The sequence below is a fragment of the Lagopus muta genome, chromosome 28 (genome assembly GCF_023343835.1).
Source record: "Lagopus muta isolate bLagMut1 chromosome 28, bLagMut1 primary, whole genome shotgun sequence".
NCBI classification, from domain to species: Eukaryota; Metazoa; Chordata; class Aves; order Galliformes; family Phasianidae; genus Lagopus; species Lagopus muta.
Genome location: NC_064460.1, coordinates 1,168,394 through 1,190,261, shown reverse-complemented (window position 1 = coordinate 1,190,261; position 21,868 = coordinate 1,168,394). Strand labels below are relative to the sequence as shown.

At 47.3% G+C, this 21,868-nt stretch overlaps 1 long non-coding RNA gene and 1 pseudogene across 1 annotated transcript; one reads left to right on the top strand and one right to left on the bottom strand.

The window, feature by feature from the left end:
• Positions 1-83: 83 nt before the first annotated feature.
• Positions 84-2,717, bottom strand: LOC125685487 (uncharacterized). Its single transcript, XR_007373454.1, has 3 exons — positions 2,206-2,717; positions 649-773; positions 84-197 (listed from the first exon to the last, which is right to left on the bottom strand). It is a non-coding gene; the product is annotated as an uncharacterized LOC125685487 (long non-coding RNA).
• A 546-nt stretch (positions 2,718-3,263) lies between these two features.
• LOC125685369 (UPF0669 protein C6orf120 homolog) lies at positions 3,264-14,744 on the top strand (annotated as a pseudogene).
• The last annotated feature ends 7,124 nt before the right edge of the window (positions 14,745-21,868 follow it).

Below are 21,868 nucleotides of genomic sequence, written 5' to 3'. Positions count from 1 at the left end.
TTTAGGAAAAAAAAAACAACATTAATTCAAAAATTCATTAATTCTATTATTTTTTTTTAAATGCAGCTGAAGAATTTCCTTGCCTTGAAGCTTCTGTCTTCAGACACCAATAGAAGCATATTTTTCTCCCACGTGCAAAACTCAGCAGCAGTCACTGGAGCCAGGTGGCCATTCAATTTAACTTCTATGGCTTCATTCTACGAATAGGAAAGTCAAAATAAAAGCAAAACAGATTTCAAAACAAAACTGGCAATTAATTCAAGGTCTTAATAACTAAGAATTATTGCTAAAAATAACATCAGACTTAGGTTCAAATTATAAATTCAACAAGATTTTCTTAAGCCAAATATAGCCACGTATATCATTCTGCTGGCAGAAAACACCACATGTTGCATTTGCTTTTTCAAAGTGAGTGATAAAGGAGTAATTTTTCAGATGTTTTCATAACACTGAGATATCGTTTAACTTCAACACTTTACTCTGTCATCATTTTTATGACGTGTCATTGATAATGCTATTCAGCATTCATTTGTATTTGTTTTCTTCTAAACAAGAATATGAATGCATACAGCACCACATCATGATTTTATTGACAGTGATGAACTTTAAGAAACAACAGCACTGTGGCTACAAAGAATGGCATCTCACCTTTGCACTTAACATGTAGATTCGATTTCCAGCACATACTGCCACCTGTTGATCATCTGGACTAAATCTTACATGAAGAACCAATCTCAGAAGAGTTCCAATAATAATTCCTTGAGGTGTCAACCCTGCAGCAATTTTATTTTTACTGAGATTTAGCAAAATCTAAAACTCTGATGCAGCAAGATTCTCACAAACATTGCACAGCAGCTATCTAACAAGACATTTATACCGGTATCTGTCAGGAAAATATACAGAGTAACCCATCATTTAATAATATATAACAATATGGGTTGGAAGATCATCTAGTCCAATTAGACTAGGTTATTGGAAAGCAAAGCACAGAACTATATACCAGGAAGATTTCTCCATCTACCTCCTTACCTAGACCAGATATGGTACTCTTTGCAACACTAATAATAAGCATGCATATCAAATCTCACTGATGTCAAGGATAGAATTTATGTAGCAGAATGGCATGTCTAGAGAACCTAGTAGTGCCTTGTTCATTTTGGAGACAGGAAATCCTGATTCAAACCCAGCAGAGCAGAGATTTGAAAAATATTTCTGAATATTTTTGATGAATATTTCAGCCACTCAACCACTAAGCAAGGGAGACTTTTCTTCTCCTGGTTTTAATTCTTCTCTGGGAAAAGGCTGAACGGGGGAGTACACCACTACAAATCATTGCATAGTAGGATGAGAAGAATGGCTCTGAGAACAGACATTTTTCATCCCTCTTATCACCACATCATTATGTTCATCTCAGTCGTTCTGCAGACCCACATTTTATGATGCTGCCTTCAACACTGTACAGATTTTGGACATTTATCAAGTCTTAGGATTCCATAGGCTGCAAACTAACCAGAACACAGCCACAACAGCTACAGATGTCTTTTTCTAGGTTTTACTCTAGACACTGAGGAGTCTTTCTATAACAGATTAAGGTATCAAGGTTTATCAGCATGGAGAGATGAATCACATAAAGAACTCAACTTCCTGACATTTGATAAAAATAACGTGAAAAAAAATAGTTCAAGACTGTGCAGAGAGCAGTCTGGGCAGAGACAGTCTACACAGCATCTGCTGAAGAGCGTGTGGACAGAGACAGAAAGGTGAAGAAGGAAATCTAGCAGCAGTGAATCTGGCTTTCAAATGTCTTTATATTAAATATACACAGACTGTCTACTGATCTCCCACTAAGTGACTCTAATTAATTTCCATGTTTGTTTCCCCTGAATTTTTAGTCCAATTTCATGCCCACTCCCTGAATCATTCCCTGAAACTCTATGTTATACTTGCATGGATTAAAGTGTACTGATAACATTCATTATAAAAGTATTTAAAACATTCTCATTTCTTTACGAGCGTTTTTTTGTGTTTTTTTTTTAAATAATATGTTTTAATAATATGTAGCTTTGCACATTCACTGTGGCAACGTGAGTTTTGTGAGTACAAAACCCAATTCCTACACATTAAATGATAGGCAAATCAACATCATTTTTAACAATGATTTTTTCTCCATGCCTTCCTACAGCATACAGCGGGAGGCGTTGTTACCTGTGCAGCAGGGCTGCCAGCTGTATTGCAGACGCACAGCTCGTTGCGATTCAGCGGGAAGGCGCAGTGCTGGTGTCCGCACGCCACCTGGACGAGGCATTCCGGCAACCTGGACTTGAACCCTCGTGGACGACCTCAGGGTCTTCTCTCCTTCCCCACGAACAACTGTCGCCCTCGCTTTCCATCCTCCAGCGGGGCACCGCTGGCGGCTCGGGGTGCGTCCCGACCTCCGAACTGCGCGGGATCGGGACGAAGCCGCCCAGCAGCCGAGCAACGGGCGGGGAGAGAGAGCTCGAGGGAGGTCACTATGGCAACTGCATCGCTGCCGACGGGTCGCCGAGAGGGACAAGAGCCGCTGCGCGTTGCGCAGTCACACGGGAGCAGGTGGGCGGAGCGGGTTGCCAGAGCGACGGCCGCGCGTGCCGCCCAACTCTCGCGATAGCAGAAAGCTCAGTCTGCTGCTAGCGCGCAGCCCCGCCCGGCCCGCCTGCCGCGGTGCGCGGGAGAGGCGGCGGCGGCGGCGGCGGCGGCGAGGGGCGGCGGTTGCGGGGCGGTTGCGGGGCGGGGCTGGGAGGCGGCGCCCGCTCCTCGCGCCGCTGTCCGGGCCGGGTTCGGGAGGAGCGGCGAAGCGAGAGGGGCGGCGCCGGGCCCGGAGGCTCTTTGAGATCGGCCTCCGCGCTGCCTCTGTGCTGCCGCTGCCGTCCGGGTGTGCCGGCCCGCCTTGGGGCGGGATTTCTCCGCGCCGCCCTGCCCTGCCCTGCCCTGCCGCACGTCTACGGAGCCGCGGCCTCGCAGTCGCCGAAGCCCCGGGGCGGGTTGGAGGTGGGCTGCGCCGCGAAAGGTAGAAGGCTGTTTTTCTGTCGCTGTTCGGAGGGGTTTTTGTTGGTTTGGAAGGTTACGAGGGCGGGGCTGTTCTCTTGTATGCTGTCGTTGCAGAATTGGGGCCTTGTGGCCCGTGGGACCGTAAGCTGGGAGCTGTAGAAAAGTTGGTGTGCTGTTGTTCCTCCGTCTGTTAGCTGTAAAACCCGTGCGATTTAAGTGACGTTTCAGCGGGAGTCATGCGGTTTGTTTTGATGCTACCGGGTTACCAACAGTGTAGTAGTAGCTGTCATTTTTAAGGTAATTGTACAGTCTTTGCAGAAGGCACGAAGTGATGGAAGCCATCTGAAGCTTCAAAGCACCCTTGACTGGCATTTAAATTCGGTCAGCTGCATTCTTTGGAAGTCTTTGGCAAGGTTTAGAGCTCGTGCATTGAGTGCAGCTGTTGTGCTGAGGCTGCCTGGGCAGCAGCGTGCAACGAGGGAGAGGAAAGGGTGCGGGAGCCTTGACTGTGTAACAGCCCCTTCCCTCTCTGCCCTGCCCCAGCAGCCTGAGCTGTCGTGTAGGTAAGTGCTGTAAAGAGCTGAGTGTTCATATAGTAACAAGAACTTGAAAGTGCACACATGCTTCTTCAGTGACAATATGCTGCTTTTGGGCGGAGAAACAATCTACACATCATTTAGCACGTTGTGTTTTCTCAGTAAATAACCAGCTTTTATTGAAGTTGCTTGATTTGGTGTGAACAAAAACTGATTCCATCCAGGAATGAAATATACTAACTCTAAATCGTTTTGTGTTGGCAGAGTACTGGACTTGACAATAGGAAGAATCAGAATAAAACGTAAGAGCCTCACGCTGGAGGAGAATCCTGATAGTATTTGTGGCAGCTTGAGTACTATGTTTGGTAAATACCTTTGAGGAAGAGGATGTACCTGAAGAATGGATTCTTCTTCATGTTGTTCAAGGCCAGATTGGAGCAGGAAACTGCAGCTACTTGAGACTAAATCATGAGGGAAAGATAGTACTTCAGATGCAGAGTTGAAAAGGTGATGCAGATTTATGTATCTGATATGACTCTTCACCCCAGCTTTGACGAGTACGAGTTACAGTCTGTTACTTGTAGCCAAGACGTTGTCCACATAGCAGCACACTTCTGCCGACCAGTGGGAATAGGGATTTATGGGCATCCCTCCCACCAGGAAAGTGAGTTTGAAATGAAAGTCTACTATGATCGAACAGTCGTACAGCATCCATTTGGCGAGGCTTCCTACAATCCAGAGGAGATGGAGGCAAGCCAGAAATACTTGCACTCTACAGAAGATGAATCTCAGGATGAAGAGTCTGTTTTCTGGACTATACTTATTGGAATCTTGAAGGTAATACTTGAAATTCTTTTTTAAATTGATACATGATGGACTAAATCACATTTCAGTTTGTGAAATTGAACATGAATAACTTTCTATAATATTTAATACTCTTTATTGTTTCCTGAAGAAGTATTCAGTTTACTTTTCGTAAATCAGAAGGAAAGTGGTGGGGAGAAAAAAAGCCATATTTAATTTTATATTGTAAGTTTTTTTTTCCCTAAAAGTAAAATGAGCAGCAACTGTGCTATTTGCAGTATTCTTCAGAGATCAGGACTTAAAACTGAATGTAGAGCTGGGGATCCCTAAACAGGTGCTTAGGAAAAATTAACTCCTAATGATTTTCTGTCATTAGTTCCTTGATAAAGAGTGGAATACAAACTGCTGCTCTGTAGTGCCCCCTCAATTTGGAGCATATTTAAAAATGAATCCTGCTCTTCTGACAGGTTACCTTCAGTATAACTAACAAGCAATGGCTTTGAAGCGTACTGAAGTTGAGGGATGTAGGGTGAAGGAAGAAAAAAACCAGCCGAATAAGGGGATGGAGGGGCTATAATTTGACTGCTTGTGCTGTGCGTCAGTCATCTGTAAGCAGAGGCCTGTCCAGTCACTCACCACCTCTGCAAATCCATGACCTGAATGCAGTGCATGTTACTTCAGTATTACAGTAGGGAGGGAAAGCCTTCAGCTGTTGTTACTTGTCAGTAGAACATTCTCATTCCTCATTAAAAGCAATGCAGTATATAGTACCTTAAGCCTGAGAGGTATTTTCTTACATCTCCCTTTTATAGCTTTTTGAGATTGATTTTTTTTTTTTTTTTTAATGTTTACAGTCCCTTTTTTTCCCTGTAAATTTATATCAATAATTCATTAGTTTGCAAAGAAAATTTTTTGCTGAAAGAAATTTTCAGAATATCGTAAGAAAGTCAGATTGTGTTCACTTTTTCCCTCAAAGTTAGTCTTTTCCAGGAGTACTTTTTGCCTTGTTTGAGTCTTTCAAATTAATTGCTATGCAAATGGTATGTATTTAAATTGCTCTGTAATTTTCTTTTCACAGAGCTTACAGATGAGTACACTGAAATAAATAAGTGTGGTACTTAATTTTATACAAATGGTGCATGTACCATTTAAATTTCATTATATGAAGCTTTTTCTTTTCGAACAGGAATTTGACTTTTTTGTCTAGATAGCAGACAGGACGTGATGAGAGACTTGTCTCACAAGAATGGTTATATAGCCAAAATTAAAAGTTTATTGGATAAAAAGAAAAACGCAGTGGTATTGTTCCTCCTAAAAGTGGTTGGTTAAATAGCACCAAAGTATCACTTCAATTTGTGCAGTTACATTTTGAAACAGCAAGGTTTTTTAGGGGAGTTTAGCCTTCCTTGCTGTTTTTGCCCCTTCTTCCTCCTCTCCTGGGGCTGGGAGGGTCTGACAACAATCACAAATCCAGCGACCTACGAAAAGAAAGTTATCAATTCATGGGAAACTACCTTTTTTGTATTCACTCATCTAGTTGTGCACCTTTCACCATTTCAACAGGTTCTCAGCAACTTGTAGCACTTTGTTTAATGCATAAAACCAGCTCTTCTTTAAAATGTGAAGTATCTTTTCTAAAAGGTACAGAAAGCAGCATGTACAATTCATCATCCCTTGCCGACTCACTGCATATAACAGTTGGTTTCTTCAACACTTGCGGATCTCAAGAAGGGCCAGCACTGCTAAGGCAGTGGTTCTTAGAAAAGAAATGACAAACTACAAGGTTACAAGTTGGGTTTTCATAGGAATGACCGCAGTTCAAGGTTATGGGTGGTTACAGCAGAAGTGGATAGCAGTTAAGAATGTTGCTGTTGTGCCACAGGCTAGGAGGGCTTGTTTCCCAAACCAATGTGAGTTATTTCAGTGCAGTTGGGCAGCACAGATTAAAGTGCTGGCAGGGGCTCAGCACCAGACCTTGTGCTAAAACCTGTTAATGGAGGGAAGGGTTAAGCAAAGAGCAGGAATATTAACTATTTATATTACAACAGCTGGAATCTCAGAAGCTGCTTTGCTCATTTTAAAGTTTTGTAGCAATATTATCTATTTTGCTCAGATTCTCTCCTTAAGTCAGAATGAAAGCTGAATCAGCCACAGAACCTGGACTGACATGAGAGCAAGCTCTAGTGCTTTCCCAAATGGGAATATGTATTTGAGGTAGTAGTTACAGGGAATGCTGTCGCTGAATATGTCACCACAGACATAGCATAGATTTAGTATCATGTGAAAAGCAGTGCTGCTACCAGTTACACCTCTGAAGTTTTCTTTACAGGGCCTTGAGTTGGCCAGGAGATACCAATGAGCAGGTGATTCAAAGGTACAAGCTGCCTGAAATGTAGGTGCCTCACTTCCAGATATGGCATCTAAGAATAAAAAGGGCAAGGAAAGGTGTTTAAAAAGTTGCTTACAAATACTATATTAAGCATACTTTTTAATTTAGAAATTAAAATAATAGCACACTTTCTTAATGTGAAAGCTGTATTCCAGCAATATGCAGCAATACAGGTGTCTTTACAGGTTTCTTTTAAGAAAAGAGATCATTATTCTCAGTATTCTATGGAAATGTATATTTAAAACAAAATAGCTCCAAGTGGGTCTGGATTTTGTTGTAAAAGGCAATTACATTTCCTATTCAGGAATTGCCAGGTTAAACTGTGCACAACTAAATATACAGAAATAAAGCTTATGAAAAAATGGGACCCTACTGGATGCTTTCCAACGCTGTTGTTCATTCTGACCCTTCACACTGCTTTTAAACTTCTTTCAAAAGCAACACATCTATTCTGACAGAATCCCCAGGACTCAGAGGAGGTGGGAAGAGAACAATTAAATCTGTATTACCTGAGGGAAAAGCGTCAAGCCCCACACAGAAAGTGTGATAACCACGGTCGCATACATCACAGAGCATCATTTCTTCTTCACGATGAAGCTGCCCGCACATAATGCATGTTTTACACTGCATACATTGCCAAGGGTAAGTCTTAATCCTAGCAACAAGCTCCGGGGTCATATCAAGGCAAGAAGGGTGGCTTAGATTAAAACCAATATTATTACTATGTCTGAAATGAAATGTAAATTATTTAGACTGCTTTTACAGAAGCTGAAGCCGAGCTCACCTCCTGGTGAGATCTGATAGTGCACTGAACGTGTCAGTACACGTAACATTAAATAGGAAGCTTTAATGAAGGAGAGAACAGGCAACAGAACTGTCGTACACAAGTACAGAGACTTCCACCAAAAATCTGTCAGAGATTCTCTTACGAATCCAGTTAGTGCATGCAGATACCACTGTTGTCACACTGGGAGCAATGTATAAGGGCTTCAGCTTTTCCTTTCTTGGACTCCTTACCCTTCAGACAAATTCCACACATAGCATTTGGAATGACCTTTGGCTGGAAGGGTAGAAGAGGACTATAAATTCATTCCAGAAGAATTCACAGATTTAGCAGGAAACGTGTCTCCTTAACTCTTAAAATTAATGATTTATCTGCTGTGTGAACCTTAGTACATAGCACAATAACTGACAATGAGTGCTGTTTCAATCTTTGATTAACTATGTACAGTTTTGCATTTGGCACGCCTGTAGTGAGCATGGTGTAAGTTCAGCTGGAGTAGAGCATGTAGCAGTGTCTTCCCCTGAATTCATCAGCTAACAATCATGTAAATTACATGATGTAACATTAAAAATTTCAGGGATTTTGGACTTTTTTTTTCCACCAAAATAGAATACTTCTTTATGAATGGCCATGCAGATTTTCCATGTGGAATGCATTAAATACAATTTCCCCTTTGCATTGACTCTCTAAGTATAGAAATTTAGTTACAAAAGCAATAAACTAGATTTTTGTATTGTTAGTTTTAAAGTATCTGGTTAACAGTATTATATAGTGCTACCAGTCATAACCACAGTAAGAAATACCCACCATTGTACCTAATTATAGTTTCATAATATTTCTAAGAGATCATCTGGAGCCTATTTGAGTGCATGAGATGCATTTAGAAGGTAAGAGAGAAATAGGAGCCTGTTAAATTGAGCAACGTTTGTGGATTAATTTTGTGTCCAAAACGAAAAGACAAACCCACAGAGCTGTAACTCAGTGATGATCAGAAAAGATACGAGGCATTACATTTTTCAGAACATCTGCACGAGGACCAAGGAACAACCCGAGCATTGTGAACTTCAAACACATTTCAGTACCTTGTTGAGTTTTGACCACTGCTTAATAATTTCAAACCCAATTTCTCACTAATTTCAATATAGTCCTCACTGATTTTAATGACTATTGCCAGAGTTTTGAAAAGAAATGCTGCTGCAAAGGCACAGCAGCTAGAGGGAATTCAAGGCATATTCCATTTTCTGTGGAACCAAATGGCTCGTCAGTAAGAAGAACAGTCCCAGTCCAGTACCAACCATTTGTGGGGAGAAGAATGAAGTTTAATTAAAAAAAAAAAAAAGAAAAAAGAATATATTTAAAAACAACAAACAAAAAACAGATCTTTTGTAATGCAACTTGTAGTTAAGTGCGTCTGTTGCCATGCCAGTTTTTATGCTAGTGCCTGTATCTAGTTAAAAAAATAAGAATAATCTGAACTCATATGTAAGCAGTCAGGACACATTGCTTGAGGATTCATGAAGTGTTCCATTTGTTTAAGTAAAAACACAGTTACTGTCTCTGATGCTGACTGGTCTAAACAGTTTTATTTAAAAAGAACAAAAAACACCATACCAGCTCTTCACTGGTAACTTCCCACAAAAGCTGACAGAGGCATTCATACAGACTTTTTTTGCTTATTTATTTTAAAAAAGCATAGTCAACCTGTTTTATACATAAATACAATGAAACAATAAAAGAAGTCTAACATTCACAGAAGTCTCTACAAAGTAATAAATATAAGCAAAACCACATGAAGTCTCTTGCTGTTAACTAATCTATGTGTCCTACATGTATACCTTCATACCCTGCTCCTCTCAACAAAAGTGGCACACGCTTAAACTTTGTCAGTGTTGCAGCATCTGCCCTTCTGTTGTTGGCCTACATTCTAATTTATATTGTGGTTGTGTTTTTATCTATTTTCTAAGTAAATCAAGCCTTTCTAGAATAGCAAGTGCACTTCTCTAATCAGACTTCCAGTTTGTTACAAATTTGTATCTCACTGCCTTCAATATTCAGCAGCATACTCCCTTGTACTCCATCAAAACTCAAGTGAGCTACTTTCTGGTCACTGTACTTGCATCAGGGTACGTGCATTAACACTGCTCTACATATTTCTAAAGTCAGACACTGATACAGGTGCGTTAATTAAAACTGCTTCCATCTACACTTACTTCACTAAATTGTGTTTATTAGAAATCGTGCATTTAGGGGGTGGGTAGGATGGGAATCACAGCCTATTAACAATACAGTTCCAAAGTATGGAAGTAATTTTTTTCTTTTTTCTTTTTTTTTAATAAAAAAGGAAAAAAAAAATGAAAGTGGTCCGTGAGCACTCCAGATGGGATGTCCCAGCACTGTGGCCCATTCTGCAGACTGAAAGCAGTATCGCACTCTCGTATCTTCTTGCTTCTCCTTTCTTGCCAGAGAGAGGTGCTGAGCCCGGTGCCAAGATCTACGCGAAAGCGGTGCAGGAGGTCCTTTCTGAGAGAGCTCGTCTCCAGGCTGGAGGGCTTCCCACAGCAGCAGGTCCCAGCTCAGGGAGAAGACCTTCCCCTGCCGTGTGCCCCCGCTCTGTCTCCAAGCCCCTGGCTGGAGGCGAACGCAAGGGCTTGGAAGCAGAGCAGCAAACAGCAGCGCAGCTGCCTGCAAACAAAAGAGCGAGGGCTGAGAGCGAAGGCAGCGTGCCGGCTCCAGCAGCACAGCCTGGGCCTGCTGCAGCACGGAGCTCCAAGCTGAGAGGTAAGAAGGTGCTGTGGTACCACCATGCAGGGCAGTGCTGCCCTTATCAAGCACACTGAAGTTGCAGAGGGTTTGCTTTGCTTTTTCCTTCTCTGCAGAGGGGAAAAGAGTTGAAGCCTACGAAGGCCCAAGGCGCCATGCAACCCCGTCTCTTTCTGTTCCCTCCATGGTGGTCTTCTGCACCTTTCCACTGGAAATGTCATTCACTGAGAGGCTTCCAATTTCCTTTGTCTTTTTCCTGACATCTGTTTTTATGGTACCCGTGTTTCTGCAGTTTTGCTGCAGACAAAATGAATTCAGTTTTATTCTTGCTTTACAGCAAGAAGACAATGAAAAGCAAGAAGAGTGGAACTGAAGAAGGCTGCTCTGAGAGCTGCTGCTGTACATGCAGAGGTGAGTCCTTGGTGAGCGCAGACACGGCTCTTGCTGTGCTCAGCGCCTCCGTCTGTCAGACATGACAGATATTGCAGAATCCCAGGGCAAGCAGTGTAATAGAAAAACACCCAGCTGTGTGTTTGAGGAAATCAGCCATCAGTGAGAGCTGCCCAGGGGAGCTTGGATGCCTTCCTCCGGCTTGAGAAGGGCATGTTGGTAATGGCCGGAGGGTTTTGCTGTGATAAAGAGCCTTGCCATGTCGGGAACTGCGACCTTGGAAACCTCGTTCCCCCAGCAGAGCTTGAATCTTAGCATAGGCAGCTGCTGTGGGGAGTGACGCCAGTGACCTGAATGGCAGGAACGTGCTGTGCTGCATGGGGCCGTTCTGGAAGTGTCCTGATCAGACTTGCTTAAGGAGATCTCCCCAGATTGTTCCTGTCCTATCTCAACTTGCCTTTCTTTCCAGTGCTCCGCAATGAACAGCCTTGTGGAGATGATGCAGAAGCTGCAGCTGAAGGACTGAGAGGATGAGCATCAGCAGGCAGCGCTGCAGTGCGGCGTTACAGGGCAGCGTTCCGAGTGCCGCCAACTCGGCACCACAAGTTTGGTTGTAGTCAATAAAAAACAGCCACAATTAGACATCGACAAAGAGCGCATGGCCTGATTTGTCCCATGGCATTCCATGAGCTGCTGTACTCCTACTGGTCCAGAGTAGAACCTATGCAGCTTTGGAGCACCAAGCCGCCATCCTGGCACGGTTTTTGGAGGCAGTGCTCAAAGGTCTGGGCTGTAATACCCCTGACAATGAAAACACAACTTGCATTTTAACACAACACTGCTGTGCTTTGTACCAAATCAGTGCTCCTTGGGTCTCTGAGGTAGGACAGAGTGAAGGGGAGCGGCGTAAAGCTGTGTGCAGGAAATCTGAGGGTGGGAGGGCACTGCCAAACCCAGCTGGTGCATCTCTGTGCAGTTTTGCCTTCCCAGGAGGAACCCAGAGCTTCCCAGTAGTTTTCTGCTCCTGTACTGCAGTGTGAGCATAAGGTTCTGCTGCCTCCTTCTTCTGGAAGATCCTCTGCTGCCATGGACATCTGACACAGGCACCTGTCCTTTTCTGTTTGTTTTTCAATCAGGACACATTATGCCTGTTGTGTTTGCTGCACGTTACTTACCAAAGTCACCACGAAAGGGTTTTGATTTTCCTGCAGTCAGATTTGCTCTCACGTAACAAGCTTCTATAGCAAAGTCCATCTGACTTTTGAAATTATTTTGTTGAGGTTCAAGACATTCTATTCTTTATAGTCTTTATAACACCACCCTTCCCTCCTGCTTATAAGTTCCCATTTAATTACTGGAAGGCCACATCAGGTTTCCCCAGAGCATTCTCTTCTCCAGACTGAACAAGCCCAGCTCTCACTGCTGGCTGTGGTGAAGTTTTTCATCCACCAGGACACTGAAGTCCTTCTCAGCAGGGCCGCCCTCCATGAGTTCTTCTCCCAGCCTGCACACATATCTGGGGTTGCCCTGACCCAGGTGCAACACCCTACACTTGACCTTGCTGAATCTCATTAGGTTCAGGTGCTCCCTCCCACATGAAGCTTTTGAAACAGCTTTGTGAAGAAATGAAAGAACCTTGAGAACAACAAGAGTTCTTTCAGGCTGGACATTAGGAAAAACTCCTCCATAAGAGTGGTTGGGCCCTGGACAGACTGCCCAGGGAGGGACTGCAGTCAGATTCCCTGGAGGCATTCAGGAAATGTTTAGGTGTGCGTATGGGAACTGCTAAGTGAGAGCCTGAACCTCTGATTGATCACCTGAGGCGAGCCATGAGTCAGCCAGAGGAGCACAGTGAAGGCCATTCGGCTGTGCTGCCCTCCTGGACGTATTTAAGAGCTGGCTGCCAGTGGGGAAGGAGCTCTTCTGGAGATTGGCCCTGCTGGAGTTTTGTGAGTGAGCCCTGGGTAGGGGTAAGCCTTCTATTTGTTCTCTTTTTGTTGTCATACTCTGCTTTGTTAAACTCTCTTGTTTATTTCATAATTATAACATCTTACTAGTCATTGATTATACAGTGTGGCACTGAGGAAGGTGAGTGATGTGGAACGCGTTTCTTTAGAGTCATTTCAGAACGGCATTTCACTTAATTGTGAACCAGGCAAGGGGGTGCAGAACGAACAGAGGCAAAACAGTGCAGGGTGGGATGTGGAGGGGGGGAGCTGAGGAATGCAGCCTTGTCTCTCTCCTGCACCAGGCACTCGTGCTCATGTACTGGTTCAGACTGTGACTTGGAAAGTCTGCTAAAAGTCACAGTAATGAGCAATGGGGATGGGCAATGTGATAATAGCTTCTTGGAAACAGTTGTGATATTCCCTCCTATTCTAATTGTAACATCAGGATAATCTCTGCCTGACCTGGTACAAGGCCTTTCTTGCATTTTCTTCTATCTCTTTCCCTGTGGTCCAACAGCCAATGATTTTCTGTACAAGAGAAACTACTCAAAAAACAGGACAGTTCTTCTCCCGGATGCATACCCTGGGGAGGATTTCAGGTCAGAACGCTGAGGGCAAGCAGCCATTTCTCTGCTTCTCTTTATCCCTTCCCTACAAGTAGCCCAGCTGCAGTGTCCTGCTCCCAGCGCCTCCCAAAACCCCCTTCTATTCCCACCAGGGATCTAAAGGAGAGCAAGTTGGAAGGAAAGTCTCCTCTCAGGCCTCCCACTTAGCTACACCTTTCACATGCAGCAAAATCGCGGGCTTTGCTCTGCTCTGTGTGTCACTGGAAGAAAGCACTGCATTGGAAAATGAGGATCTCGGGGTCCCAGGGCTCTGAGGACTGTGGCCACCACATCTGTCAGAGTCAGGGGGTCTTGGGAGAGTCCCCATCGTCCCTCTTCAAGGGGATGGCACCGAGTCGCTCCTATTATGAGAGCGAGAGCAGGTTCTAGTCTATGTTCACGTCTTTATCCTCAAGAGAATAACTTTTAAAAGTCAGATAGCCTCTGCTATAGAAGCAGATGTCAAATGTGGCTTTTCTCCATGGAAAACTGATGCCTTGCAACTTGGAGACTAACGTATATGTGTGTAGAGATGTTTTTTTCCCTTTTAATTTTAATAGTAAACTGAGTCTATGCTTTTAATTCATGATGAAATGCTAAAAATGTGTACTCTTGTTTTCTGCCAGTGCTTGGCTGACGGAGTTTTTGGCCGTTCTGTGGCATGGAATGCAACCAGCATGGAAGCATCGTTTGTCGCTGTGGATTCTGAGTAAGATTTCTCACCCTCTGCTCATGATGGTAAGAGTTCAGATGTCCAACGAGAATGCTTGAGCTCTGCTTCTCCAACATGTGTTTTTGTGTAAGTAAAATTGAACCAGTGACTCATTTCTAGCAGTGGTGACCAGCTCAGATGTGTTGGATGGTATCGTGGACGTTGAGGAGCTGCTCACCTGGATCAGCGGTGAGTTTGAGGATGCAGAGCTGGTGGGTGGGTGTCTGCACAGAGTGGGTGTAGCAAGGCAGCTGTCGCTGTTTGGGGGATGCTTTGGCTGTTTCAGACGTGGCAGGTGCTCTCGAGGATCCCTGGGAGAACCAAGGTGGTTCCAAAGTCAGAGAGAAATACCTGAAGGGTGACCTGCTTCAGGACGAGCTGCTGGGGGAGGTAGACAGCCAGGAAAGAGAACAACTCATTGCATGGATCAGTGCCACGGAGCCACAAAGCCCTGATGTCTCCAGCAGGCCTGCCCCTCCTTGCTTCATCGCCCAGCTCCTCGACTTCCCACAGTACAGCAGGAGGTCGTCAGCGAGGAAGCACGGGCTGCTGCCTGGACCCCCCCGACCCACTGTGGGGGCTGCTGCCATCCCTCGGGCAGCTCTCCATGCTGCAGGGCTGGCCTTTGCTGCTGCCTGCTGTGGCACCACCAGAACTACCACTGCCGACCCCTCTGGCTGCTTCTGTGCCTCCTTTGCTCCACCCTGCACAGCGCGTGGATGTGGTGGATTTCACAGTTGCTTGTTTTTTAAAGCAATCTCTTATGGGGAACCATACAGAAAAACTCAGGTTTGAGCCCCTATAATTTCCACAATAGCTCGTTCTGGTGTCCAGAAGTTTGTACTACTTCCCAAACATTGGCTGGGGATGTCAGGGACAAAATGGAGGTCAGCACTGGGGGTGTGCTGGGGACGTGCTGAGGACATCCTGGGGTTTGGGGGAGGAGGTGGCGGAGGTGGCCAGTGAAAACGGAAAGAGAGTTTTGTTTTACAAAGATGGTTTTGTTTAATAAAAATGTTATCACCTGACGAAGTTCTGGCGGGGATCTCCACTGAGAAACAACATCTAAGATCACCCAGTCCAACTGTCCCCCTATCACCAACATTTCCCACTAAATGGTGTCCCTCAGTACAGCACCTAAACACTCCTTGAACTAGGGATGGCCATTCCACCATTTCCCCTTCCATAAAGAGGTAACTCTTGACCTTTAAACCTAACCCAAAAGGGTATCCCATCACCATGACCCACAAGGGTAACTGCAGACAAAGGCAATAGCAAATACAGCTGCTTTAAACCAGTCCTAAATTACCCAAGAAAAGTAAAGGACACAAACCTGTAAATAGAATGAGCCAGCAGAATGAGGAAATGAGCAGGGATTTCAGAAACGGGCCTGCTGTCAGGGAGGGGAGCTCAGGCCTGGCCCAGCACCACAGATCACCATGACACGACACAACATGGGGAGGTAGCAAAGGTGGCAGGGCTAGTGGGAGAGCTGGCGGAGCAGGAAGGTTGGATGCCTGGCAGTTTGAGAGGGACTGAGGTAGCCTCACCCATCACAGACACGGTCCGTGCAGCAGACAGCTGGGTGTCTGACATGACGTAAAGCATCTTCGTGGGGCTGGCCGTGGTCACTGCAGAGAAGGAAAGAACGTGGTCAGCAGCTGTGGGGACAGGGCACCTACCCTGGGCTGCAGCCCCGACAGCAGAGTTGCAGGGCTTCAGACTGCACTGAAACCCCCTTGCCTCATTTTGTTTTCAGAGTGACTCCAAAACAAACCCCAGCACTGTCACAGCCTGGGCAGAGCACAGCAAGGGAGCCCCAAACCTTTCAGCTCCCTTTCTAGACCCCTCAGATAACTCAAAGAATCCTCCCTCCCTTTAGCAATCTCACCCTCTCCCCGGGCAGCTAGGACCGCAGGCTTCTTCTTGGCCAGGAGCTCTCCATCCCACTCTCACAGCTCTCACACAGCTCAAGCATCTTCAGCTCTACCTGATACGGCTTCTCAAGCACCCACCTGCCTTTGCATTACATGCCTCTATCTGCCTTTGCTTTGGAAGCATGCACATGCTTCCCTTTGCTAACCAAGCCCACAGCTGTGTTAGCTTTGCATGCACCTGCCTGCCTTTGCTTTGCAAGCACCTTCCTTTCCATGGCCTAGGAAGAGGTCTGTTCTTCATTAGCAATGCCTCTGTACACACTGAAAACCAGGAGGAAGAGTCCATGACACAAAGTCAGAGAGATTCTTGGAGCACAAGGCACCATTTCACAAGAACAAGCTCCCCACCGTCTACGTGAACACTGTTCCACTCCTGCAGCACCGTTAGCCAAGTCAGGGCTGTCCCACACACATCAGGCACTTCCACTGCTAACTCTCTCTCACGTAACTCGCGATAGGATTCAAGGGAAGTTGCACCAGGGGAGATTCAGGCTGGACATTAGGAAAGACTGCTTCTCCAAAAGAGTGGCTGGTACTGCAATGGGCTGCCTAGGGAGGTGGTGCAGTCACCCACCCTGGAGGTGTTCAAGGAACATTTAGGCCATCGTGTTGAGGGACACAGGTTAGTGAGAACTGTTGGCGACAGGTGGACGGTTGGACTGGATGATCTTGTAGGTCTTTTCCAACCTTGGAGATTCTAGGATTCTATGACCTTGCTAATTATATCATGGCTATGACCATTTTCAAGACATGCTACTTCATGTAGGCAGATGAATTTCTTCGCTACTCCCCTCCTGCCCCAATGGTGGTCACACTGCATCATCCCCACTTGACGGGCTGGAACAGCAGCCTGAAAGTACAAGTTGTACTTCTGGGTTTTTCAAGTCCCTTTTAATCTCAGGAGAGAATAGAACAGCCTGAACAAAAAGGGCGCAGCGGGGCTCTCTCTAGGACACCTGTCGTCGCAGCAGAGTTCAGTTACTTAAAATGCACCTGCAGAACCATCATGCGCAAACAAGGAAAGAAAACAAGTCCACGACGCCATGAAGGGCACCTAGCTCTTAGTAGGTGATACCTGCTCCATGGGCACAGGATGCACACAAATTGCCCCTCATCTCTACCCTATCCCCCACCCGCCCCCCACTGTTCCCCCCTTTGCTCTCCCCCTCCTCTTGGCCCCCCACCCCCCCCCCCCCCCCCTAAATTTCCACAGCCATTTAGAGACTCTGTGAAAAGACAACATAAGGCTCACGAAGAAGACTGGATGTACATGAGGTTTTTCCCTTCCCTGGTGCTACAGCACTGCTTGTCTAGATGATACGTATTGTTCATACAAGCACCAACCGAGCGTGGCAACAAACAACTGAAATGGCATTTCCCCTGCAAATCAACCAGCCTGTCCAAAGATCTCACCTCAGAGACTTGCCAAAAAGGCCAGAACCATCACTTCCTTTTAGCAGGCTTACTCACAGAACAGCAGGCTTCTCTTCACCGTGCATCACATGCACACAAACAGGCTGTTTGTGCAAGGAGGGCAATTTCACCTGAGCACCTCACCATAAACGTTGCCTCCGCCCTGCCTTTCTGCAGAGATACAAGGATAAAAACCTCAGTTCCTCCAAGCAACGACTGGAAAGAACTCTGGAAAATTCTCCATTCAAAAGCAGCTCCTTTGTGGTCTTGGTTCCTGAGGGCTCCTTTGGATCACCTTTCAGGCACAGTGTAAGAGGTTCTCTTGTACAAATCCATCTACCTTGGTACCTTTTTCCACCCCAAAACTAATTCGGACAGAGGTGTGATGCAGACGTTGGACACTGAGGAGAAGTGAAAAAGAGCAGAAGAGAGGATCAAATTAAGGATACGGGTAAGGAAGAAGAGCAGAAGATGAAAAGCACGATAGGATACAGGCAAGACAGCAAAAGAGATGAACAGGAGTGGAGAGAATAAAGGTAAGAGACGATGAGAAGGATAAGAGCAGAAGGAGAACAGACAAGAAAGAAACAAGCGCAGAGAAGAAGGATGGAGGTAAGAAGCAGACAAGGAGAAAAGCAAAAGAGGTATTAGCGGATACAGAGAAGACAAAAGCAGAAGTGGTGAGAAGCTTGAGAGGCACAATCATTGAGGCAGAAGGTACAAGTATTCCTTTGTGTGCCCACACAAAGCTCTTGAGGAGGAACGAGGCTGCTCTCCCACTGAAGCTGAAACGAAAGTTTGACAACTATCACTCGTGGGTCCTTTTTGCTAAATTCATACGTTGGTTCTTAAACTGATGTGCTAAGCCCTGCTGCTGAACAGAGCAGCCCACATCAATCCCTGCTTTTCCTTCGAGGATTACGATGTTCACATCCTAATCCTCACCACCTTCGACCTTTCTTGCTTAGAGACACATCTTCAACATCCAATCACGCTACAAGGAAGGACGCATACATACAGCCATTGCACACACCATCCCCACAAATAACTTCTTTAGCCACTGCAATTTGGGAAGCCAGGAAGTCACGTTGGTTTCAGCTCACATTGTCTTATGTTGAGCAGTACTTCAGTTTGGTGCCATATCTTATCTATAGCTGCTTCAGTTCTACCCCTCTGATCTACATGAACACAACAACATCATTTACTGCTGCACGAACTCCTCCTTGTGCACATAACAACATGCCTGAAGCCTTTCTATGTTGCAATACCACCCAGGCCAAGCTTTGGACTCTTCCCCTTCTCTTCTTCCCTTCTGCCCCTCTCTCCTTCCCTTTCCCTTTCCGTTCCTTCCCTCCCTGCATCCCCTCCCCCAAATCCCCTCTCCTTCCCACTCCCCCTTCTCCCTTTCCCCTCCCCCTTCTTCCCCTCCCTTCCCTTTTTTTTCCTCCTTTTTCCATTTCCTTCCTCCTTCCTCCCTTTCCAGCCCTCCCTTCCTTCCCTCCTTGCTCCCTCCCTCCCTATCAGCCTGGCTCTCATGGTGTTGGCCAGATCCCCATCTTCCTTTTCCCATATCTCCACGTTCTGCCCACATCCCACCGTTTCACTGCATCTCCCTGTGGATCTCCCACCCCACAGCAGCCATCCCCGGAGCTCTGCCCTCTTCCAGTCGCCCCCCCACCTCCCCAGGAGATCCCTGAACGCTCTCCGTCCCCCCCCTCCCCCCCCCGCTGCCCCTCGAATCCCCCTCGGACTTCAGGCCGTGCGTGCGGGCTGCGTTGCCAGGCGACAGCACGCCCTCCCTCATGGCGGCGCCGGAAGCCGTCCCCGCGGCGACAGCGCATGCGTGGCTGCGTCTCCATAGCGACGGCACCTCGTCGCGTCCGGTGCTCCAGCGACGCGCCGTCCCCGTTCAGTGACGTCATCACGCTGCGACCAAAGGACGCGGCCATGCGGAAGCGGACCGGGGCCCCACGCCGCTCCAGCGCCGCGGCGGCTTCTAAGAGTGGGTGTTCGGGGCGGCACCGGGGCTGGGGCCGCTCGCTGTTGGCCCCGTGGGGCCTCTGTGGTGCTCAGGGCCTCCGCTCGGCGGCGGGAGGTGCCCTGTGCCCCCCCGCCCCTCCCCTTCCCCGCTCGGTGTTTCACAGCCTTCCCTCCCCCCCCCTCACAGCCCATCCCCGCCACGGGTCGCCCACGACCCACCGAGTCCCTCAGTCTGCCCCCTGGGCTTACCCTATGCCCACCCCCTGCCTCTGCTTCCCCCATTCTCATCGCTGGACTCCTCTTCTATCCCCTCCCCTAAGATCCTCACCACCGTGCCCCTTCCTTTAATTAGTCCAGATCCCTTACCCCAATTCCTTTAACCTGTATACTATGGGGAGAAAATAAAGACATTCCAGCTCGGACTAGCAAAAGACCTCCAGAGGTATAAGCAAGTTAAAGATTGTAACTATCCATGCCAGACAGACCCTCTTGACATGATCACGAGACGTCTAGCTCGTACACCTGGCATGGGTGTCAGCAGATGCTATAAAGACCATCGGCAAGCCCCGCCAAAACTGAGATGGCTTTCTGGAGGCGAGCGGCAAGGAACCATGTGTACGTGGCTCACAGTTCTGTCCCTTGGCTGCTCTGACCATCCCCCTCGTCAAACCAGATTGTCTCGGTGGAGGGATGGGATGCCATTGCTCTCCACTTGCTCGGGTTGCCCTTGCTGGACCCATCTGTGTACCAGGCATCTTCAGGAAAGGGATATTTCCCTCCTGAATGGGGCTCTTCTCTGGTGGAGCGACCAATGTTTCTTTTGATGATCACCGTGTTGCTCACCATGTTACTCACTGGGCCTAGGATCTCCTGAAGTTCTTCTTCCAATGGGGATGTGGACAGACTACTCCTCTGGCTGAGACAGGTGACCCATCGTGCCACTGTTCTTGCTTGGTCCACCCCCGTCTTAGGAAGGTGGGTCAGATGTTTCACCCACCCCTGAATTGTCAGGGTGGTCTTAACTATGACCTCAGCTGTTTGGGTTCTTGGCTCTACTGGCTGTAATGCAGAGGAGGCAGCCAATAAGTGCTTTTCAGTCATACTGTATCTTTCTTCTGCTCCGTGCCAGACCTGGGTCCAGAACCAGTGGGGGTCTGAACGGAGCTCTGGCGTTGCCACAGGCCCGAGCCAAAGCCATCCTGAGCGACATGAGCATCCGATTCAGCTGGGAGGGTAGAATCAAATATACCCAGTGCTCGGGCTGGTTTCACTGCTGGTTTCGCCTGTTGGAAAGCCTCCTGTTGTGTTCTCCCGGACCTTGCAGCATCTGAGAATTTACAGCCCGTCCTCTTTCTTGGAGATAGGTGGTCAATGAATCTGCTGCCTGTCCGACAGCCTCCGGTGAGTCGGATGTCAACAGGAGATCATCAATATAATGATCAAGTTGACATATTAGGCTTTTCCCAGTTTGCCAGGGCACACACCACTAGGTTATGGCAATATGTTGGTGCATGCATGTACCCCTGTGGCAGGACCTGAAAGGTCTACCGCCTGCTTCCCCACGTAAATGCAGACCGGTCTTGCGATTCTTCAGCAGTTGGAATCTGAAGAATGCTGAAGAATGCATTTGCCAAGTTCAGGACACGATGGTAAGTACTTGAAGCAGCAGCCCGCTGATCATCTGGGGCTCAGTTTGCCATCAGAGATTGTCAGTGGTCATCTGAAGGCTTTGTTGGCTGTCAGAGGGCTCCACTGATCATCAGAGATCTTCACTGACGCTCAGAGGGCTTCATTAATCAACAGAGGGAGTCATCGGTCATCAGAGAGGAGATTTGAGGTGCTTAAGTGAGGGGATCTGGGGACTCCATGTTGGGTAGTGATGGAGAGGAAGTGGCACTGCAGGAGAAGGGCTGAAGCAGATCCAAGTGAGGGGCAATTGGCTGCGATAAGGGAGGGGGTAAAAGGAGAGTGACGTGGGGACATCATGGCCATGGAGGTGGAAGAGAGGGTGAAGGGTTTGGCAGGAACTGGAAGGAGGAATTGGGAGAGAGCAGAGGGAGGGTATTGGGGCTGCTTGGCAGCATGGGGTGCTCCGTCCTTTAGGATTTTGGAGGAGGCAGCACAGAGGAGATGGAGAGATCCACGGGTGCAGGACTTGGGGTGCGGGGCACGGAGCTGGGGACCCCTCCCAGCACCTAGGGGTGGCCTCTGCCAGGCAGGGACAGATGTGAGCGGTTCCTCAGGGTCCTCCTTCTTCTTCAGAGGACTCCACTTGTCAGCAGAGGATGTCGGAAGGTGTCAGTGACCATGGAGAAGCCTTGTCCGTGCAGGGTTTGTGCCCCAGGACTTTGGGCGGGAGGAGGGCTGGCAGCAGCCCAGGGCAGGATGTGGGTCCCCTGGGGACAGCAGCCACAGCCCCTGTCCCACCTCCACAGTGACCCTGGGCCATCCGTAGTCAGCTCGAGACCCTGCTCCTCTGCACCACAGAGCATGAGCGAAGGTCTGGGGGTGGCAGTGGTCCCCCTGGAAAGGGGTGGGGGGATGGTGCCCTCCATCCCATCCATCCCCAGGCCCTGACGCCC